Below are 20,288 nucleotides of genomic sequence, written 5' to 3'. Positions count from 1 at the left end.
TGACTGTTGGTATTAATGAGTCTACTGTCATGGTAAGAGAGTCACATTTTCTCTACTTCACTGAAGATTTTTGTTTCTTTTCACTTTCTTCTATTTAAAGTCTTAAAAAAATTTTAATATATTTTTTAAATTTTATTTAGTTATTTTTCAAGTACAGTTTTTTGTCTATTTTTCCCATCCCAGCTTCCCCCGCCCCTTGCTCCCCACCTCCCTCCCATTTCCACCCCCCTTAGTTCTCGTCCCTGTGTCCTTCCTATTTGTTCCTCCAGATCCCTCCCCCATTTTCCCCTTAACTTCCCTTCCTTCTCCCCTCTGGTCACTATCCCCTTGTTCTCTATTTCAGTGTCTTTGTTTTTTTTTTTTTTCTGCTTGCTTGTTTGTTTTGTTGTTTAGCTTCCTGTTAAAGGTGAGATCATATGGTATTTGCCTTTCAACACCTGGCCTATTTCACTCAGCATAATGCTTTCCAGTTCCATCCATGTTGTTGCAAAGGGTAGTAGCTCCTTCTTTCTCTCTGCAGCATAGAATTCCATTGTGTATATGTACCACAATTTTTGGATCCATTCATTTACTGATGGGCACCTAGGTTGCTTCCAACTCTTGGCTATTGTAAATTGTGCTGCTATGAACATTGTGGTGCATAGGTTCTTTGATATTGATGTTTTAGGATTCTTAGGATATAATCCCAGCAGTGGAATTGCTGGGTCAAAAGGCAGGTCGATTTTTATTTTTCTGAGAAAATTCCATACTGTTTTCCATAATGGTTGTACCAGTCTGCACTCCCACCAACAGTGAACTAAGGACCCCTTTTCCCCACAACCCCTCCAACATTTGTTGTTTGTTGCTTTGTTTATGATAGCCATCCTGACCCGTGTAAAGTGGTATCTCATTGTGGTTTTAATTTGCATCTCTCTGATAGCTAATGATATTGAGCATCTCTTCATGTGTCTCTGAATGTTCTGTATGTCCTCCTTGGAGAAGTGTTTGCTCAAGTCCTTTTCCCATTTTCTAATTGGGTTGGGTGTCTTCTTAGAGTGGAGTCGTGTAAGTTCTTTGTATATTTTAGAGATTAAACCTTTGTCTGAGTTATCATTGGCAAATATGTTTTCCCATACAGTTGGTTGTCTTGCTAATTTAATACTGTTTTCTTTAGCCATGCAGAAGCTTTTTATTTTGATGAGATCCCATTTGTTTATTCTTTCCTTTACATTCCTTACTCTAGGGGACATATCAGTAAAGAAGTTGCTGTGTGAAATATCTGAGATTTTCTTGCCAATGTTCTCCTCTAGGACTTTAATGGTGTTATGACTTACATTTAAGTCTTTTATCCACCTTGAATTTATTTTGGTGTATGGTGTAAGTTGGTGCTCAAGTTTCATTTTTTTTGCATGTAGCTGTCCAGTTCTCCCAACACCATTTGTTGAAGAGGCTATCTTTACTCTATTTTATGTTACTGCCCCCTTTGTCGAATATTAATTGACTGTAGAGAGTTGGGTTGATTTCTGGGCTCTCTGTTCTGTTCCATTGGTCTATATGCCTGTTTTTATGCCAGTACCAGGCTGTTTTGATTATTTAAAGTCTTAAAAATTTTTAAGACCTGGCTGGTGTAGCTCAGAGGATTGAATGCGGGCCTGCGAACCAGACGATAGCGGTTCGATTCCCAGTCAGGGCACATTCGTGGGTTGCAGGCCAGTTCCCAGCAGGGGCCAGCTCCCAGCAGGGTATGCACCAGAAGCAACCATACATTGATATTTCTCTCCTTCTCTCCTTCCCTTCCCCTCTAAAGATAAATAAATATAATCTTTTAAAATTTTTTAAGAAATTAAACTAGAGCACTTTCATATACCATACACAAGAATAAACTCAAAATGAATTAAAGACTTAAATGTTAGATTCAAAAATTATAAAAAATCCTAAAGAAAATATAGGCAATAACATGTAGAACAATTTTTGTAGCATTTTTAATATACTGCCTTGGGCAAGGGAAGCAAAAGAAAAAATAAACAAAAGAGACTACGTCACACTAAGAAGTTTTTGCACAACAAAGGAAGCCATCAACAAAATGGAAAGACCCTACTGAATGTGATACATATTGGCCAGTAATATATCTGATAACATCCAAAATTTATACAAAACTTAAAAATTCAACACACACACAAACATACACACACACACATAAGCAATTCAATTAAAAATGGCAAAGAGCCTAAATAAAACGTTTCCAAAGAGGACATACAGATGGCCAATAGACATGTGAAAAGAAGCTCAATGTCACTAATCATCAGACAAATTAAAGTCACAATGGGACAGCACCTAACACTTGTCAGAATGTCTATCATCAATGCATAAACAAGTGTTGCTGAGGATGTGGAGAAAGGGGAACCCTAATGCATTGTTTGTGGGAATGCAAGTTTGTGCAGCCACTGTGTATCACAGTATAGAGTTATATGAAACAATTAAAAGTGGAACTGCCTTGGTACCCAGTGATTCTACTGCAGGGAATACATGTGAAGAAATCCAAAATACTAATTAAAAGAGTATATGAGATTTGGAAGCATCCCAAGTGCCCAACAGTAGATAAGTGGAAAAAATGCTTTGGGCAATGGCTGGTGTGGCTGAATGGACTGAGTGGCCTCTAAACCAAAGGGTCACTGGTTCAATTCCCAGTCAAGACACATGCCTGGGTTGCAGACTATGTCCCCAGTAGGGGGCATGCGAGAGGTAACCACATATTGATTTTTCTCTCCCTCTCTTGCTCCCTCCTTTCCCCTCTCTCTAAAAATAAATAAATAAAATCTTCCAAAAATATACCTTTTATAGTTACAGCTAATAAAAAAAATGCTTAGGTATATTTATGTAGAGGAGTACTACTTGACCTAGAAAACAGAAAGGACATTTTACCTTTTGCAACAGCATAGATGAGCTTGGAGAGCATTATACTAAATGAAGTAAGTCAGCCAGAGATAGAAAAGTATATTATAATTTTATTTATATGTGGAATCTAATTAACAAGATAAACTAACAAACAAAATAGAAACCTGCTCATGGGTACATAGATAAGTAGAATGACAATGGTCAGAGGGGAGGAGTGTTGGAGGCTTGGGTGAAAAGGTAAAAGAATTAAACAAGAAAGACCCTTATAGACACAGACAACAGTGTTATGATTACCTGAGGGGTAAGGGGTGTGGGGAGGTAGAAGAGGATAAAGGGGGGGTGTTGATGGAAGGAGACTGGCGCTGAGGGGGTAAACACAATATAATATACAGATGATTTGTTATATAATTATATACCTGAAAGAGTGGGAGAGAAACATCAATGTGTGGTTGCCTCTCAGGTGTCCCCTACTGGGGACCTGGTCTGCAACCCAAGCATCTTCCCTGACTGGGAATTGAACTGGCGACCCTTTGCTTCACAGGCCTGTGCTCAAAATCCACTGAGCTACATCAGCCAGAGCCCTGTTGTATGTTTTATCATTTTTATATCAGTACAAGTCCTTTATACAGTTTTAAACTAGATGCTTTTTATTGTCAAATATGTTGTAAACAATGAAACAGCCTATTATTTTATTATAAGATGGCCTGTGTTGTGTTTTGCTGGGAGGGGTAATATTTATATATGTAAGTGTGATATGTATATATATATATATGTGTGTGTGTGTATACTGTATTTAACATTTAATAAACTTAAAATCAATTTAAATAACAACAAAAACATGCAAAAAGGAAGGACTTTAAAGATATCTTACAAGTAATTGGCTACAAACAACCAAAAAGAACATCGTAAAAATGAAAAAATAAATATAGGTAAAGGCAATTATATAATATTATTAACTTTTTACTACTAAACCCTTTTAAATAGAGTTAATAATTAATCTAGAAACAAAAATAAATGGGTTGCTTTTTTTTGTATACAGAAATAGCTCAATTATTTCTACTGATATGATTTCTAATTTGAAGTAAGAGAGACTCCTTAATCATCATTTTTTAAATTATATTTTATGCGTATGCTATTATAGTGGCCCCGGTTTTTCTCCCTTTTCCTCCTTTCACCCAGCTCCCCCTTCTTCAGCAGTCCCTACACCATTGTTCCCGTCCATGGGTCATGTGCCTAAATTTTTTATTACTCCATTTCCTGTACTGTAATTTACATCCTCATGGCTATTCTGTAGTGAGAATTACAGGGTATCAACAGTTTTATTTGACAAAACACACTTAGAAAAACAAAATTTTTAAAGATTGAATTGATGTTATTTAATATGTTGGTCAATATTTCAAACAAGGTTTGGCATATAATGGTTCTTTCAATCATGTATACTTTTTTTGGTTGCATAGTTGTAGAAAATTTGCTCACACTAGTTAATATAATATAATTAATGTATATGGTAAATTACAGTAATTGTCAGAAGTCCAATATACTGTATTTCTTAAATAGTTCCTCCTACTTATTTATATCATATGCTTACCCACAACGAAGTTAATATTTTCCTTCTCTCTATATATTTTGATAATCTGGTTATATTTCCTTCTATTCAATATATTTCAATACCTTTTTCTTTTCATATCAGAAGAAAAGTTCTTCCCAACTTTCATTTGCTAAAGATATTCTAATAATTTATATTTTCTTAATCTCACCTTATACCCTCCACTGATATATTCTTCTTTCTTATAATATAATCTCAATATATACTTCCCAGCTAGAAACTACATTTCCTAGCCTCTTTTGAAACCTTTATAATCCTACTGGACAATAATAAATGAGAAAGAAGTAGATGTACCTTAGCAATTGTGATTCCTGAACAAATGTGTGTCTTCTTCCCTTTCCTCCACAAAACAAGAACTGGGGAACTAGGGAGAAATGAGGAATGAAGACTTCTAAAGGGCAGAGTTAATTTTTGGTGTAATGAATATTGATTGTGGTGATGGTTGCACAACTCTGTGAATATATTAAAAAACAGTGAATTTTGAACTGTTAAGTGGGTGAATTTTATTATATATATATTTCATTTTAATAAGCTGCTATTTAAAAATAAGTACATGAAAAAATACTGGGGTTTCAGAAAAATGTGTTGGTATTCAACGTTTTGAGTAAGGCATTTAGATGAGGCTTATCTTTGGGAAAATAACTTATCTAGAATAAATACTGGAAACTATAGTTAAAAATAGCAGTATGGTGCAATTTATGGATGACTTTGGATACCAGGGCATGTAGTATAAAAGTAATTGTGCAAAGAATGAAGAACCTTTAAAGAAGTTAGTCCTAGAAAATGACAGAACTAGAGTTGTGTCTGAAATATGTAAGAAGCAATAAGGTACATGATGAATTAGAGCTCTATCCAGCAAAGCTTTCATTTAGAATGGAAGGGCAGATAAAGTACTTCTCAGATAAGATCAAATTTAAGGAGTTCATCATCACCAAGCCCTTACTATATGAAATGTTAAAGAAACTTATCTAAGAAAAAGAAGATAAAAAAGATGAACAGTGAAAGGACAGCAAATGCACAGTTATTAACAACCACATCTAAAACAAAAGCAAGCTAAAAGGACAGCTAGATCAGGAGTAGAACCATAGAAATGAAGATCTCATGGAGGGTTAGCAACAGGGGAGTGGGAGGAGAAGGGGGAAGAAGGTCCAGAAAATAAGTAGCAAGGATGGTAGGTAGAACATAGACAGTGGGGAGAGCAAGAACAGTATGGGAAATATAGAATCCAAAGAACTTGAGACACATGGTCATTAACTAAAGGGGGGGAATGGTAGGGGTGGGGGGTACAGGATGCAGGGGAATGAAGGGGGGCAATAGAACAACTGTAATGGCATAATCAATTAAATAAAAATTTAAAAAAAGAACAGGAGACACTAACAAAATGTTGTGTTTGGTACAGTGACAAATGGGTATGAGAGGAAAAAAATTATTCCTGATAAAGTTTTAAATGGATTGATATAAAATGTGATCATTTAAATAAATGGATAAGAGAAGCAGCTTTGAATGGATAGGTAGTAAATTTGTTTTTATTATGCCAAATTGAGGTATTGGTAAAATATACAGTTGAAAAGAAATTATTTAGAAATGTGGCCTAGAGATTAGGGAGAATGACCATTTTTCAGATGAGAAAACTGTTCCTGTGGATGATAATTAACTGATAATGACGTGGTTTTGATACCCAAATTTTATCATGGGCATATTTTATCTAAGCTATTGACACTCAACTCTCAACTAGCAATATAAAGTGATGGGAAATATGAATCTGAACAGTCAGCTCATATGGCATTTTTGTGAGGATTATTAAAAGTATCTCTTTTTATTGCAGGCCCATGCTGCCTGGCAAAGAGGCTGAATTTAACCACTCATACTCATTCTCAGTTGGGAAATTTTGAGTAGCATCTGTATGACAATATAAATAATCTCCAACATAGTGCTTGCAAATTTTACTTTAAATGAAGATTAAAACTATGTACACAGGGGATAACATTTGAATTTGACCCATGAATAAATAACTCCACTAAAAAAACACATTATGTCATATCTAGTGTGCCTCACTGAACTGGAATCCCATAATAATATTTAACTACACATTAAGTCACCAGAAATTCATTGAGAGTGATCTTGCTCTTATAGTTTTTTTACTTCATATTACTATATTGAATATCCCATCTCTAACTCACAGATAATCGGAACTGGGTTCGGGGGTTATTGTACTTCAATTACAGGATAGGTTTAATCACACACAACTGATTCAAACCACCTTCTTTCTCAAAAACCCATTTCATTGCATGGTTTCCTCCTTTCTAGCCTCATAGTTTTCATTGTGAAATCCACATTATGACAATTAAATTTGTTATATTAGAATAAAAAAACAATAGTGCATTGTACTCATACTATACAAGTTAGAAATAAGCTGGACATATTTAATGAATATTTATTTAGAAATACTTCTTGGTTAGTGAACTTTGGGACTTCAAGCTTTCTGGTAATTTCTGAATAACTGACTGTTAACTGTTATAATGATAGTTAAAATAATAGTGCCACCAAATAATGTTTTCCTATAACTAAAAGAAAAGCATTTCAATATCATTTTCATTTATTTAGGCATGTATTAGGAGTGTTTCCCACAGTATGATAGTTAATATTTTTAAAAGGCATTTTTGCGTAATTAAAATATATGAATTTCTTGCTTTCGCTGAGAAAATTTAACTTATCTGACCAGCAACAGAGATATATCAGAATTGAAAAGCCTAAAATATTGACTGTTTGACTTTTTTCCTTTAATTTTGTCATAACTGAAACTAAATAATCCAATAGCAGGGCAAAGGCATAACACAGAATGGTGTAAAAGGAAGTTAAAAAACAGCTAAGTAGAGTGAATAGCAATGTTCAATTCATAAATTGATATTCCATGTGAAAAATCCTTCTAAAAGGAAACAAAAATGACAAAAATACAATAACTACATTAATATTAATATTACAAGTATGCATTTTCAACAAGAAGAAAAGTAAATTTTTATTATATGTAAAAAAACCCCACATTTATTGGCCATCAGTATGTCCTCTTTAGCAAAGCAACTATTCAAGTCCTCTGTCCATTTTTTAAATTTATTGTACTATTTTTTTGGTAAGTTGTATGAGCTCTTTATAAATTTTGGATATTAACCCTTATCCTATCTGTGCTCACTGAATATCTTCTTCAATTCAGTAAGTTGTCTTTTGGTTTTGTTGATTGTTTTCTTTGCTCTACAAAATCTTTTTAGTTTAATGTGAACTCATTTTATTTATTTTTCTTTTGTTTCTCTTTCCCGAAGAGATATATCATAAAAATATTATTAAGAGAAATGTTCAAGATTTTCTACCTATATTTTCTTCTGTGAGTTTTATGGTTTTGAGTCTTTGTCTTTAATCCATTTTGCATTTATTCTTGTATATGGTATAAAAAGATGGCTTCATTTAATTATTTTTTGCATAAATCTGTCCAGTGTTTCCAACACCATTATTTACTGACTTTAATCAACTGTATATGAATTCTGTCCAGAAAAAGTCCAATTATCGTTAATATAATGAGAATGTGCAACACTGATGTAACCTGGCAGCCAAGGAGAGTGGAGTGGAATGCGCATGTGTGAACAATGACAACATCCCTGTACTACTCAGGGGCTCAGTAGATGCCATTGAGTGAGCATGTGTACTATGTGGCCATCATATTCAAAATGACTGAGTTAGTAAAGCAATTTATCTGAATCAAATTTTGCATTAAAATTTTACATTCCTCCACAGAAACTATTCAGATGATTCAGAAGGCTGCAGTTATGGGCAACTGTGACTGACAGCTTCATCACAACAATGCACCCACTCATGCATCACATCTCATGCAGTTTTTTTTGTGAAACATCAAACCACCCAGGTGACTCAGTTCCCCTACAGTAAAGATTTAGCACCCTGTGACTTCTGGCTTTTCCCAAAACTAAAATCACCTTTGAAAGGGAAGAGATTTCAGACCAATGAGGAAATTCAGGAAAATACAACGGACAAGCTGAAGGCGATTGGCGGGAACTGTGTGAAGTCCCAAAGAGCCTACTTTGAAGGGAACAGAGGCATCATTGTCCTATGTACAATGTTTCTTGTATCATATATCTTTTTCAATAAATGTCTCTAATTTTTCATAGCACGTGCTGGATACTTTCTGGGCAGACTATTTACACTTACTTTCTTTCTCATACATTAATGGACCATAAAGGCAAGGGTTTATTTTTGAGCTCTGTATTCTGTTCCATTGATCTATATGTTTGTTTTTATGCCAGTACCATTCTTTCTTTATTATTATGGCCCTGTATTATAGTTATAGTAGAGTTTGATATCAGGTAGCATAATACCTCCAACTCTGTTCTTTCTCAGGATGGCTGAAGCTAGTTGAGGGCTTTTGTAATTCTATATAAATCTTTGGAGAATATGTTCTAGTTCTATGAAATACATCATTGCTATTTTTACAGGAATTGCATTGAATCTATAGATCACTTTGCATTAGTATGGATATTTTAATGATGTTAATTCTTCCTATCCACAAGCATGATATATGCTTCTATTTATTGATATTTTCTTTAATTTCTTTTTTCAGAGCCTTATAATTTTTTGAGTATAAATCTTTTACCTCCTTGGTTAAGTTTACTACTAGTTTTTTTGGGGGGATGCAATTGTAAATGGGATTGTTTACTTAGTTTCTCTTTCTGATAATTAATGCAACTTATTTCTGAATGTTAATTATGTATCTTGCTAATTTACTAAATTTATTCATCAGTTCTAGTAGTTTTTTGGTGGAGTCTTTAGAGTTCTTTATATGTCATCTGAAAACAATGACAGCTTTACTTCTTCCTTTGCAGTTTGGACACCTTTTATTTCTTCATCAGATGTTGCTGTGAGTAGAAGTTCCCATATTATGTTGAATAAGAGTGGTGAAAGGTGACATTCCTGTCTTGTTTCTGATGTTAAAGGAAATGATTTTAGTTTTTACCTGTTGAGTATGATATTAGCTGTGGGTTCGTTGTATATGGTCTTTATTTTGTTGATGTTCTACATCCACTTTGTTTTGTATGTTTTTAAAAATCATATATAGGTGCTGGGTTGTGTCAAATTTTATTATACGTTTATTGATATAATCATGGGGTTTTTATCCTTCATTTTGTTTATGTGGTGTATCATATTCATTGATTTGCAAATATTGTAACAACTTTTCACCCAGAAAGTTGAAGATCATTTGACTGTGGTGTATAATCTTTTAATGTATTGCTGAATTTAGTATGCTAATATTTTCTTTTTTTTAGATTTTATTTATTTATCTTAAGAGGGGAAGGGAAGGAGAGAGGGAAAGAAACATCAATGTTTGGTTGCCTTTTGCACGTCGCCTGCAGGGAACCAGCCTGCAACCCAAGCATGTGCCCTGACTGGGAATCGGACCACGATTGTCTGGTTTGCAGGCCCGTCCTCAATCCACTGAGCTACATCAGCCAGGGCTCTAATATTTTCTTCAAAATTTTTTTACTGATGTTCATCAGGACTATTGGCCAATAATCTTCTTTCTTTGTACTTTCTTTTTCTTCTTTTAGAATATGGATAATGCTCACCTCATAAAATAAGCTTGGGGAAATTCACTCCTTTAAAATTTTTTGGAATAGATTAAGAAGGATAAGTATTTTTCTTTTGAGTGTTTGGTAAAATTCACCTCTGAAGTGATCTAATTTAGGACTTTTGCTTCTTGGGATTTTTGTTGTTGTTTTTATTTTTTTAATTAACAGCTTTGATTTAGTTTATTGTAATTGGGAAGTTCGGATTTTCTGTTTCTGTTTAATAGAGTTTTGGAATATTCTATGTTTCTAGGTATTTATTTATTTATTCAAGATTTTCCAGTTTGTTGCCATAGAGTTGTTCATAACATTTTCTTATAACAATTTGTTATTCTCTAGTGTCAATTGTTACTTCTTCTATTTAATTTCTGATTTTATTTATTTGGGTCATCTTTTCTCTTTTCTCTTTTCTTGATGAGTCTAGTTAAAGGCTTATCTATCATATTTATCTTTCCAAGAAGTAGCTCTTAGTTTCATTGATCTTTTGTATATATTTTATATTCTATTTTGTTCATTTTCACCCTGACCTTTTTTGTGTTCTTTCTTCTATTCACTTTAGGGTTTGCTTATTTTTTTCTAGTTTCTCTATATGTAATATTAGATTTTTTTTGTTTCTTGAGGTAGGCCTGTATTGCTATTAATTTCCTTCTTAAGAATTCTTTCACTGTGGCCTATACATTTAGGTATGTTTGGTTTTTTTTCCTGTCCAAGATTCCTTTTGATTCCTTTCCTGACCCCACTGTTAACACATTCATTGTCTAGTAAGATGTTATTTAGCCTCCAAGTGTTTGTGTGTTTTTCAGTTTTTCCTATTAACATATTTATAGAATCCTACCATTGTTTTGGGAAGTAAGCCTGATATGATTTCAATCTTTTTGAATTTATTTAGATTAATTTTGTATCTTAACGTGATCTATGCTAGAAAATGTTCCACGTGCACTTGAAAAAATGTACAGCCTTCAGCTTTGAGGTGAAATGCTCTGAAAGTATTGATTCAATCTATCTTTTCTAGTGTGTCATGTAAAATTGCTGTTTCCTTGACTTTCCTGTCCAAAAGTCCAATCCATTGATATCAGTGGGGTGTTAAAATCCCCTACTGTGACTGTGTTACTATCTACCTCTCCCTTTATTCTCATCTACATTTGTTATATCTATTTAGATGTTCTTATGTTGGGTGCCTAAATGCTTAAAATGATTATATACTCTTGTTGGATTGAGTCCTTTAAAATTATGTGGTGTTCTTTTTTGTCTCTTATTATAGCCTTTGTTTTAAAAATCTATTAAATCTGATATAAGTATTGTTACACCAGCTTTAAAAAATTTTTTGTTTCCAGGAAATATTTTCTATCTTTTGTCCTTTAGTCTGTGTGTCTTTCCTTTTGAGGTGGGTGTCGTATAGACAGTGTGTATATGGGTCATCTTATCTATTCAGCTAACCATTTTTTACTGAAACACTTATCCACTTATATTTAGTGATTATTTATAGATACATAGTTATTACCATTTTATTCTTTATGTTTATGTTTCTCATTATTTCCTCTCCTCATTGTTCCTTTTAAAGTAGATCCTTTAACATTTCTTGTGATACTGGTTTGTTGGTAATGAATCTCTTTTTCTTTTTCTTGTCTGGGAAGCTCTTTATTTCTCGTCCCATTTTAAATAATACTCTTATGTGATAGAGTAGTGTTGGCTGTAGGTACTCGCTTTTAATCACTTTGAATATTTCATGGCAATCCCTTCTAATCTGAAATGCTTTGGTTAAAAATAAGTTGATGTTCTTGTGGGAGTTCCCTTGTAGGTAATTATCTGTCTTTCTCTTACTGCTGTTAGGAGTCTTTCTTTGTCTTTAGCTCTGACATTCATTTTAATTATGATGTATCTTGGCATTGGCCTCTTTGGGTGCGTATTCTTGGGAATTCTCTGAAGTTCTTGGACGTGTATGTCCAATTTTATCATCAGGTTGTGGAAGTTTGCAGTCAATGTTATTTCAGATAGGTTCGCAATCCCTTGCTACCTTTCTTCACTTTGTGGTATCTTTATAACATGGATGTTGTTGCACTTGATGGTGTTCCAGAGGTCCCTCAAACCATCCTCATCTTTTTAAATTGATTTTTCTTCCTGCTTCTCTGCCTGGGTGTTTTCTGCTACTTTGTCCTCCAAACTGTTATTTAAATCTTCTGCTCTATCTAATCTGATGCTGATACCTTATAGACTATTCTTCATTGCAGATATTGTATTCTTCATTTCTGACAGGTTCATTTTTTATGGTTTCTATGTCCTTTTCTATGATTATTATCTTTGTTTGAGTTATCAGTAAGTTTATAAATTTTCTTAATTTTCTTGAGCATCCTTATAACTATTGTTTTATACTCTGTATTTGGTAGATCGCTTGCCTCTATTTCATTTAGTTCATTTTCTGGGGATTTATCCTTTTATTTAATTGGGGCATGTTTCTATGTCTTCATTTTGGGTACTTCTCTGTATTTATTTCTGTATATTAGGTAGATCTGCTATGTCTCCCAGTCTTAGTATGGTGTTTTTATGCAGTGCTACAGAAATATCTATTTTGTAGATGAAGTGAGCCACTTTATTGTAGTTGAGTCTTGATTACCATTGGCCCATCCATAGGTGGCATTGAATTTAGGCTGGCTGAGTATGAGAACTAACCTTGACCACAGTGAATTAGCTACTCACAGAGACTGACGCCATTAAGTAAAGTTTGTCCAGCATGGCCTGGTGCCTGCTAAGATGTTTCTTTGTGTATGTTGCTTGGAAGTAACAGGGTCATGTCCTGATGTGATCTGAAGACCACCATTGGGTACGTAGTTTGTGGGGCCTTTTGGGAGAGACTTTAATGTAGGTCATTGTCAGATACAGTCTATGACCAGCTTTGGGCTATCTGTCTGGAGCTACAAAGTGATCCACAGTTTGTTGTTGCCTTTACTGGGACTTAGTATTCAACTAAGTACTAAGACTAGCATCCATCATTACCAAGACTCAGAAGCATGTCATAAAAAAGGTCCAAAGCACACTGAAATCCATCTGTACCTATTGACTTCTGGTTAGTCTCATTACTGAAAGAGCCTCTGTCAGTAAGTGAGTTACATAAGGCAGGTTTCCCAGTGATTCACAACAAAAGGGAGCAGGTAATGTTTATCAATGATGTTTCCATTTTAAATTTGGCAATAGTGCTGGGTCTAAGTCCAGTCAACAAAAGTTTCAATTTTTACCACATTCAGCCACCACCCTCCTGTGGCCTGCAGAACTTTTTGTTTATGCAGGGTGTCCAAGATTCCTCAGAAGAGATCATTAGGTTGAAACAGACCTAATATTTGGTCATGTTGAGGGAAGGCTCTAAACATAAACAGGGGTACTAGTCTGGTCTATGAGGGAAAAATGGACCTCACTTTAGAGCAGGGATGTCAAACTCATTTTCACGGAGGGCCACACCAGTCTCATGGTTGCCCTGAAAGGGCTGAATGTAATTTTAAGACTGTATGAATGTAACTACTCCTTAAGTAGAGGCAAGGAGCTCTACAATCTGCCCTTTGAAGAAAACTGCAAGGCTGATGTGGCCCCCGTTGAGAATGAGTTTGACACCCCTGTTCCAGAGCTACAAAATTCAGTCTATCCTTGTGTATCTCTGCCATCTCTGGAGTATCTTAGATTTCTTTGTGGGCCTTCCAAAAATGTCTGTATTGTAGGCCCAAGATGGCCAATGTGAGTCGAGTCCTCCACAAAGTGGGAGCTTGGCAGGCTGGGGACACTGGGAGTCAGGAGTGTGGGGCTAGTACATTCTCCCAGGTTAATGCAATATGAAGGGGAATGGTCAGCCCAGGCAAGATATCTTCTGTGGATGGTATGGGAAATCCACTCAGCACAGGCACCTTGGTGTCTCTCCTTTCAATCCTGTCCTCAAACCCACCCAACCCCATTTCTTGTATGACTCCAGACCATACTGAGCTGTTTTCCCTCCACTAGAGGCCAAGGTGAGTGGCTAAAGATGAAATTCATAAGCTGGCCATAAGAGAACAAGCGCCTGTGTTTCTAGCAGTCTCCCACCTTTCTCTGGAGAACATAATTCCCACTGACTTTCACAGCCAGATGGCATGTGACCTCTTCCTGGCTCTGGTGCTCCAGGCAGAAGTGCCCCAGTGTGGGGTTGAGACCATTACTTCTTCAAGGGGGACCTTTGAAACTAAGTTATCCATGTGAATTCTCAATCACCACATGTGGGCATGGAGAGTGGCCTTTTAAAATAATACACCTTTCTTATCACTCTTGATGTTGCCTCTTCTATAAATCATAGGTTATAAGTATTAAGTTCATCTAGCCTTTGTTTGGTTAATTGGGTTGATTGTTTTTTAATTCAGTTGTCATTCTCATTAGGTGCTGGGAGGAGGTGAAGTAACTTCAGCCTTATACACCTTCATTTACGTGTCCCCACTATTTGTGTATTTTCTGCAGTGAGGTTTCTGTCCAGAGTTTATGACCTTTTATAATTGGGTTGTTTTGCTTATTTTCTTATTATGGATATAATAAGAAAGGTTTATATATCAGTTCTTTTTCAGATCTATGTTTTGAACATACTTTGTCCAAGTCTGTGGGTTATTTTAAAATCAATTAAAAAACGGACATCCACAAAAGTTCCACAAATATGTGCTCCTTTCCCCTCTCTATTTTAATATATTGAAGTGTATTTCCACTATACCCACTTACCGGAGAACTTTTATCATAAAAATGGGTGTTGGATTTCATCAAATGCATTTTCTATATCTATTGACATGATCATGTGATTTTATTCTTTATTTTTATGTGGTGTATCTCAATAATTGATTTGCTGATATTTTATATACTTTGCATCTAAGAAATAAAGTCCACCTAATCATGTTGCATAATTTTTAAATGCATTGCTGAATTTGGCTTGTTAATAATTTCACATCTGTGTTCATTAGGAGTATTGGCCAATCATCTTTCTTTTTAGTGTCTTCATATTGTTTTGGAAATGAAGATAATGCTGATGAAATAAAATGAGCTTGGGAAACTTCCTTCCTCTTACTTTTTTTTGGAATAGATTGAGAAGGATAGGTATTATTTTTTTTTTAGAACATTTGGTAAAAATTATCTGTGATCCCATCAAGTTCAGGATTTTTGTTTGTTGAAAGTTTTAAAATTATTGTTTCAATTTCATTAGTTGTAATTCACCTATTACAACTTACAGATTTTTTTATTCTTTCTGATTTAATTTTGGAAGCTTTTGTGCTTTTAGGAGTTCATCAGTTTCATCCAGATTGTCCAATTTGTTGGCATATAGATGTTCATAATATTTTCTTACAATCCTTTGCTTTTCTTTGGTGCCAGGTGTTAATTCTCCTATTTTATTTCTGATATTATTTATTTGGATCCTTTCTGTTTTTTTCTTGGTGAGTCTGGTTAAAGTTTTTCAATATTTTATATTTTCAAAGAACCAGCTCTTGGTTTCATTGATCTTTTATATTGTTTTCTCAGATACTATTTCATATATTTCTCCTTTGACCTTTATTATTTCCTTTTTCTACTTACATTGGGCTTTTATTATTATTTTCTTCCTGGTGACTTTCTGTGTAAAATTAAATTAGATTATTTTTTTGAGATTTCTCTTGTTTCTTAATGTAGTGATATAATGGTATGAATGTTCCTCTTAAGACTGGTTTCACTTTGTCTCCTAGATTTTGGGTTTTTGTGTCACATTTTCATTTGTTTCAAGATTTTTTGGTGGGTTGGGTTTCCAGGAGCACCCAGATCAAGTGATCAGTAAGGCTGTGTCACTGGGTCCTACAGGACATGTACTACATAAGGTTACTTACCAAGATTAGGAATCATAACAAATCAACCTAATACATAGCAACAAACAGAAAGAGGCAGCCAAAAATGTACCCCAAATGAAACAAAAGAGGAAATCTTTAGGAAAACAGCTAAATAAAATGGAGGCCATCAATTTATAAGATATAGAGTTTAAAATATGATTATAACGATTCTCAAGAAAATTAATGAGCACTTCAAAAAAGAAATGTCAAGCATGAAATTGGACATAAAATCATAAAAATGAACCAGTTAGAAAAAAGAATATAATATCTAAAATAAAAAATACACTAGATGGAATTAACAATAAGTTCGATGAAGCAGGGGATTGAATAAAAAAATTAGAAATTTGGATAACAATGTAGCAAAAAAAAAAACCTTATGAGAGCAGCAAAATAAAAAATAAGTACAGTTTAAGGGACATTTGGAACAATGTGAAGCACAAACATTTGCATTGTAGAGTTACCAGAAGAAAAAGAGAATGAACAAAGGATGGAGTACCTATTTGAAAAAATAATCATTGAAAACTTTTTTAACCTGGTGAAAGAAAAACACACATGAGTCCAGGAAGTACAGGGATTCCCCAACAAAATGAACACAAAGAGGCCTACACAGAGATGCCTCATAATTAAAATGGCAAAGGTTAAAGACAAAGAAAGGATATAAAAGACAGCAAGAAATGTAGTTAGTTACCTACAAGGAATCTTTCATAAGACTGTCAGCTGATTTCTCAGCAGAAACATTTCAGGCCAGTAGAGATTGGCATGATATATTCAAAGCAATCAAAAGCAATAACTTACAACCAAGGTTAGTTTACCCACCAAGGCTATCATTCAAAATTGAAGAAGTAAAGAGCTTCCCAGAGAAGAAAGCACTAAAGTGTTTGTTACATGTCTTATAATCAGTATTATAAGACATGTTAAAGGGTCTTCTTAAAAAAAAGGAGGAAGAGGAGGAAAGAATAAAGGGGAGAAATAATTAAAAGAAGAAAATTGCAATAAATTTGTGCTTAGCAATAATCACTTTAAATGTAAATGGCATAAATGTTCCAATAAAAAAAAACATAGGGTAGCTGAATAGATAAGAAAAACAAGACCCATCTATATGTTGTCTATAAGAGAACTACCTCAGAAGGAAAGATACATACAGATGAAATTAATGAGAGGGAAACTTTTATAGTTCATGAAAATGGAAATTTAAAAAAGGCTGAGGTAGCAATACTTACATCTGATGATATAGGCTTTAAAGCATAGGTTATAGTAAGAGACAAAGAGGACACTGCATAATGATGAAGTGAGCAATTTAACAAAAGGGTACAATCACTTCTCTGCCTTTTGGCAAGAACCAAGTGTGGTATCTGTTCTTATCAGTTTTACAAAAACTGATAAGGCACCCCCATAGAAGCTGAAAGAGCACCCCCTGTGAGAAGGATACAATCCTTCTAAACAATTATGCATCCAACATAGGAGCACCTAACTATTTAAAGCAAATCTTGGTGGACATAAAGGGAAAGGTCAGCAGTAATATAGGCACAGTAGGGCATTTTATCACCTTTTTGACATCAAAGAATAGATCTTCCAGACAGAAAATCAACAAGGAAACAGTGATGTTAAATGACACACTAGATCAAATGGATTTAATTGTTATCTCCAGAGCATTTCAGAGCCCAGAGAAGCAGAATATACATTCTTTTCAAGTACACACAGAACATTTTCTAAACATTTTCTAGTTAGGCCAAAACTTGAATCCCCCCAAATTTAAGATGATTAAAATCATATCAAGCTTCTTCTCTAATCATAATGGTATGATACTAGAGATCAATCACAAGAAAAAAACTGAGAAACACATAAAAACATGAGAGCTAAATAACATGTTACTAAACAATGAAGTGGTTAACAATGAAATCAAAGAAGGAGTCAAAAGTGAGAAAGCTATTTGATATAAGGAAAAGAATCATAGTAACTTGAGTTAAAAAACCGAGAGACATACCCAAGTAAAAAAGATCCCGCCCATTTTATATTTGCCTTCTTCTAGGTCTTGCTCCCTCCTCTCTGCCCCCCACCCATATAAATCCCAGCCTGCTCAACAACTGAACTGAGCTGAGAAGCTTGGCTCTGCCATCCAGGACATTGAAGGATGAAGTTCTTGAAATTCTGGCTTACTTCCATTCTTTCCAATAACAAAGCCCCCTTCCTCTCAGTATGAAAATCAGTTCTAAGGAGAATGAGCCAGTTTCGGAGATTACTGTATACATGCTTTTCCCAAATGAAATTCTCAGTAGCAGCATCAAGACTCACTTGAACTTATGTGAGCAGAACGGACCTTATAAGGGGGTCTCATGGAGCTTTCCAGAAAGTCAGAGCACCAGGCCACAATACTCAAACCACACCTCATGGTCCTTAAGAAGTAACTCCAGACCTGGCTTTGTTCCAGATCCTATCACACATACCCAGCACTTTTAGCTTCTATGGGGGGGTGCTCTACTCAGTAGAGATGATGGAGGGAGTCTTCATCTTTCTCAAAGTCAGGTCAAGTGGAGTTCACTTGGTCTGAGGCTGACAGGTGAGACCACAGTGTAAAACATATATCTTCTCTGCCCAGAAATGGGAACCTATGAGCAAAGAACAGAAACATGGGTTTCTGAGGTAGAGACGCAGGAGGCTCTCCCTGGAGGAAGAGAGATAAATCTTGGTGACACGGGGGCAGGAGAGAGGGAAGAAGAGGGCATTTTTGTGCGTGCCAGTCTTCTAATTGAGTTTTAGGACAAACCACTGACTCAATAACAGTGTTTCCAAAACACAGATCTGAAAAAAACTGGTATCCAAATATATATTTTAAAAACTTCTTTTTTACTTTTTAAAATTGATGTTCGAATAGCTGTCTCCACTTTTCCACCACCACTTTACCCATTAATCCTGCACAATAAGAAAACAAGCAAAGTGACACAATTAAAAAATATGCATAAGCTCTGGATAGATACCTCACTACAGAGGCAATACACAAATAGTAGGGAACCTCAGATAATGGTGGATAAGATTGAAGTTACTTCACCTCCTCCCAGGACCAAATAGAAATTTCAGCCAAATTGTAAAGCAATTTACCAGAATAAACAAAGGATGGCTAGCTAATCAGAGCACTTATAACCAAGGATTACAGAAGTCGCAGTGTGGCTGGAAAGAAAGGCAGACACAGAAAGGGGTGGCCTGGCATCTGCATCACGTGGTTTGAGAATACACAAGGATATGTCAGCTGCAGTGGTTCCTCCTGAACAATGAGGCATCTCAACCTCATTCCATGGCTCCCTAGGCTGGTTTGTCAGAGCCCCCAAAAGGAGCTCATATAACATATGGCTGTTAAAATAAGCAGGGATTCTATCTGCCCTGGAAAGACTGAAGTCTGCTAGATACCTAGTTGCCTGCCCTCTTAAAGGGCCAGCACACACAATATTGTTTGGGATTCCTCACCCTGGGATCAAGTTGGGAAGAGACAGCTCAGATTGTCCTCGAGTCATATGGGGAGAGACTGGGTTTAAGGAGAGGGATGGAGTGACAGCTGCCATGCTCCCTATGCTGAGTCCGTCTCCCTAACTATGCATAGATGCCATCTTCCCTGTGTCAAACATTACCCTCCATAAGGCCTAAGGCTGGGGGAATGTTCTAGCTCCACCCTCCCAACTCTTGGTGACCCTTGAGTTGCCAAACTTGCACCCTGTGAAGAAGTCTGTTCTCTGTGGCCTGCCTGGGCATACAGTGAGACCTTCTTGTAAGGTTTTTAAAGAAGCTGGGACTGACTCAGGAAGTGACAGAGACTCACAGGAAGAGACTAAATTTTATGGCTCCAGGGTGAAGGCCATTTATTCCTTGCATGTCTCAGTGATGCCACCCTTCTTGTGCAGAACCCTCCCTTCACATGACCACATCCTGATCTTTGTTTAGCCTGAAGAACACTGAATGTCTCACCCCGATGACTCCCTAGGCCCTGTTCCACCACAATGGTTCACAGGCCCCAAGCAGGTTGCATCTTGCCTTGGTGTATCCTGAGACCTTTGCTTAGTGGTCTGAGGCCCAACATCAGTGCAGAGTTTGAATATGTGAACACCACTTACCTATACCTGGTGACTCACTTGGAACCTACTACATATAACTCATGTATTACCAGATGCTCTTTTAATTTTGGGGCCTGAACAGCATCTGGCAAATAGAGAAAGGTCTTAGCTTATAGTTTCCTAGCCTACCCCTGTGCTTAGTACCAGAAATAGTTTTGGCATGCAGCTTGGTCCTTCCTACATGCACCCAAGCCCAGCAGAGTAAGCCACAAACTGTGGATGAATTTGTAGCACCAAA

General features: G+C 35.6%; 1 pseudogene; it reads left to right on the top strand.

Annotated features, from left to right (window-relative positions):
* The first annotated feature begins 17,263 nt into the window (after nucleotides 1-17,263).
* On the top strand, nucleotides 17,264-17,366 carry LOC119062151 (uncharacterized; annotated as a pseudogene).
* Nucleotides 17,367-20,288: the final 2,922 nt, after the last annotated feature.

Source organism: Artibeus jamaicensis, unplaced genomic scaffold (assembly GCF_021234435.1).
Source record: "Artibeus jamaicensis isolate MK-2021 breed Jamaican fruit bat unplaced genomic scaffold, CSHL_Jam_final scaffold_1964, whole genome shotgun sequence".
Lineage (NCBI taxonomy): Eukaryota > Metazoa > Chordata > Mammalia > Chiroptera > Phyllostomidae > Artibeus > Artibeus jamaicensis.
The sequence above is the reverse complement of the archived record's forward strand: the minus strand, read 5'-3'. Positions and strand labels throughout refer to the sequence as shown.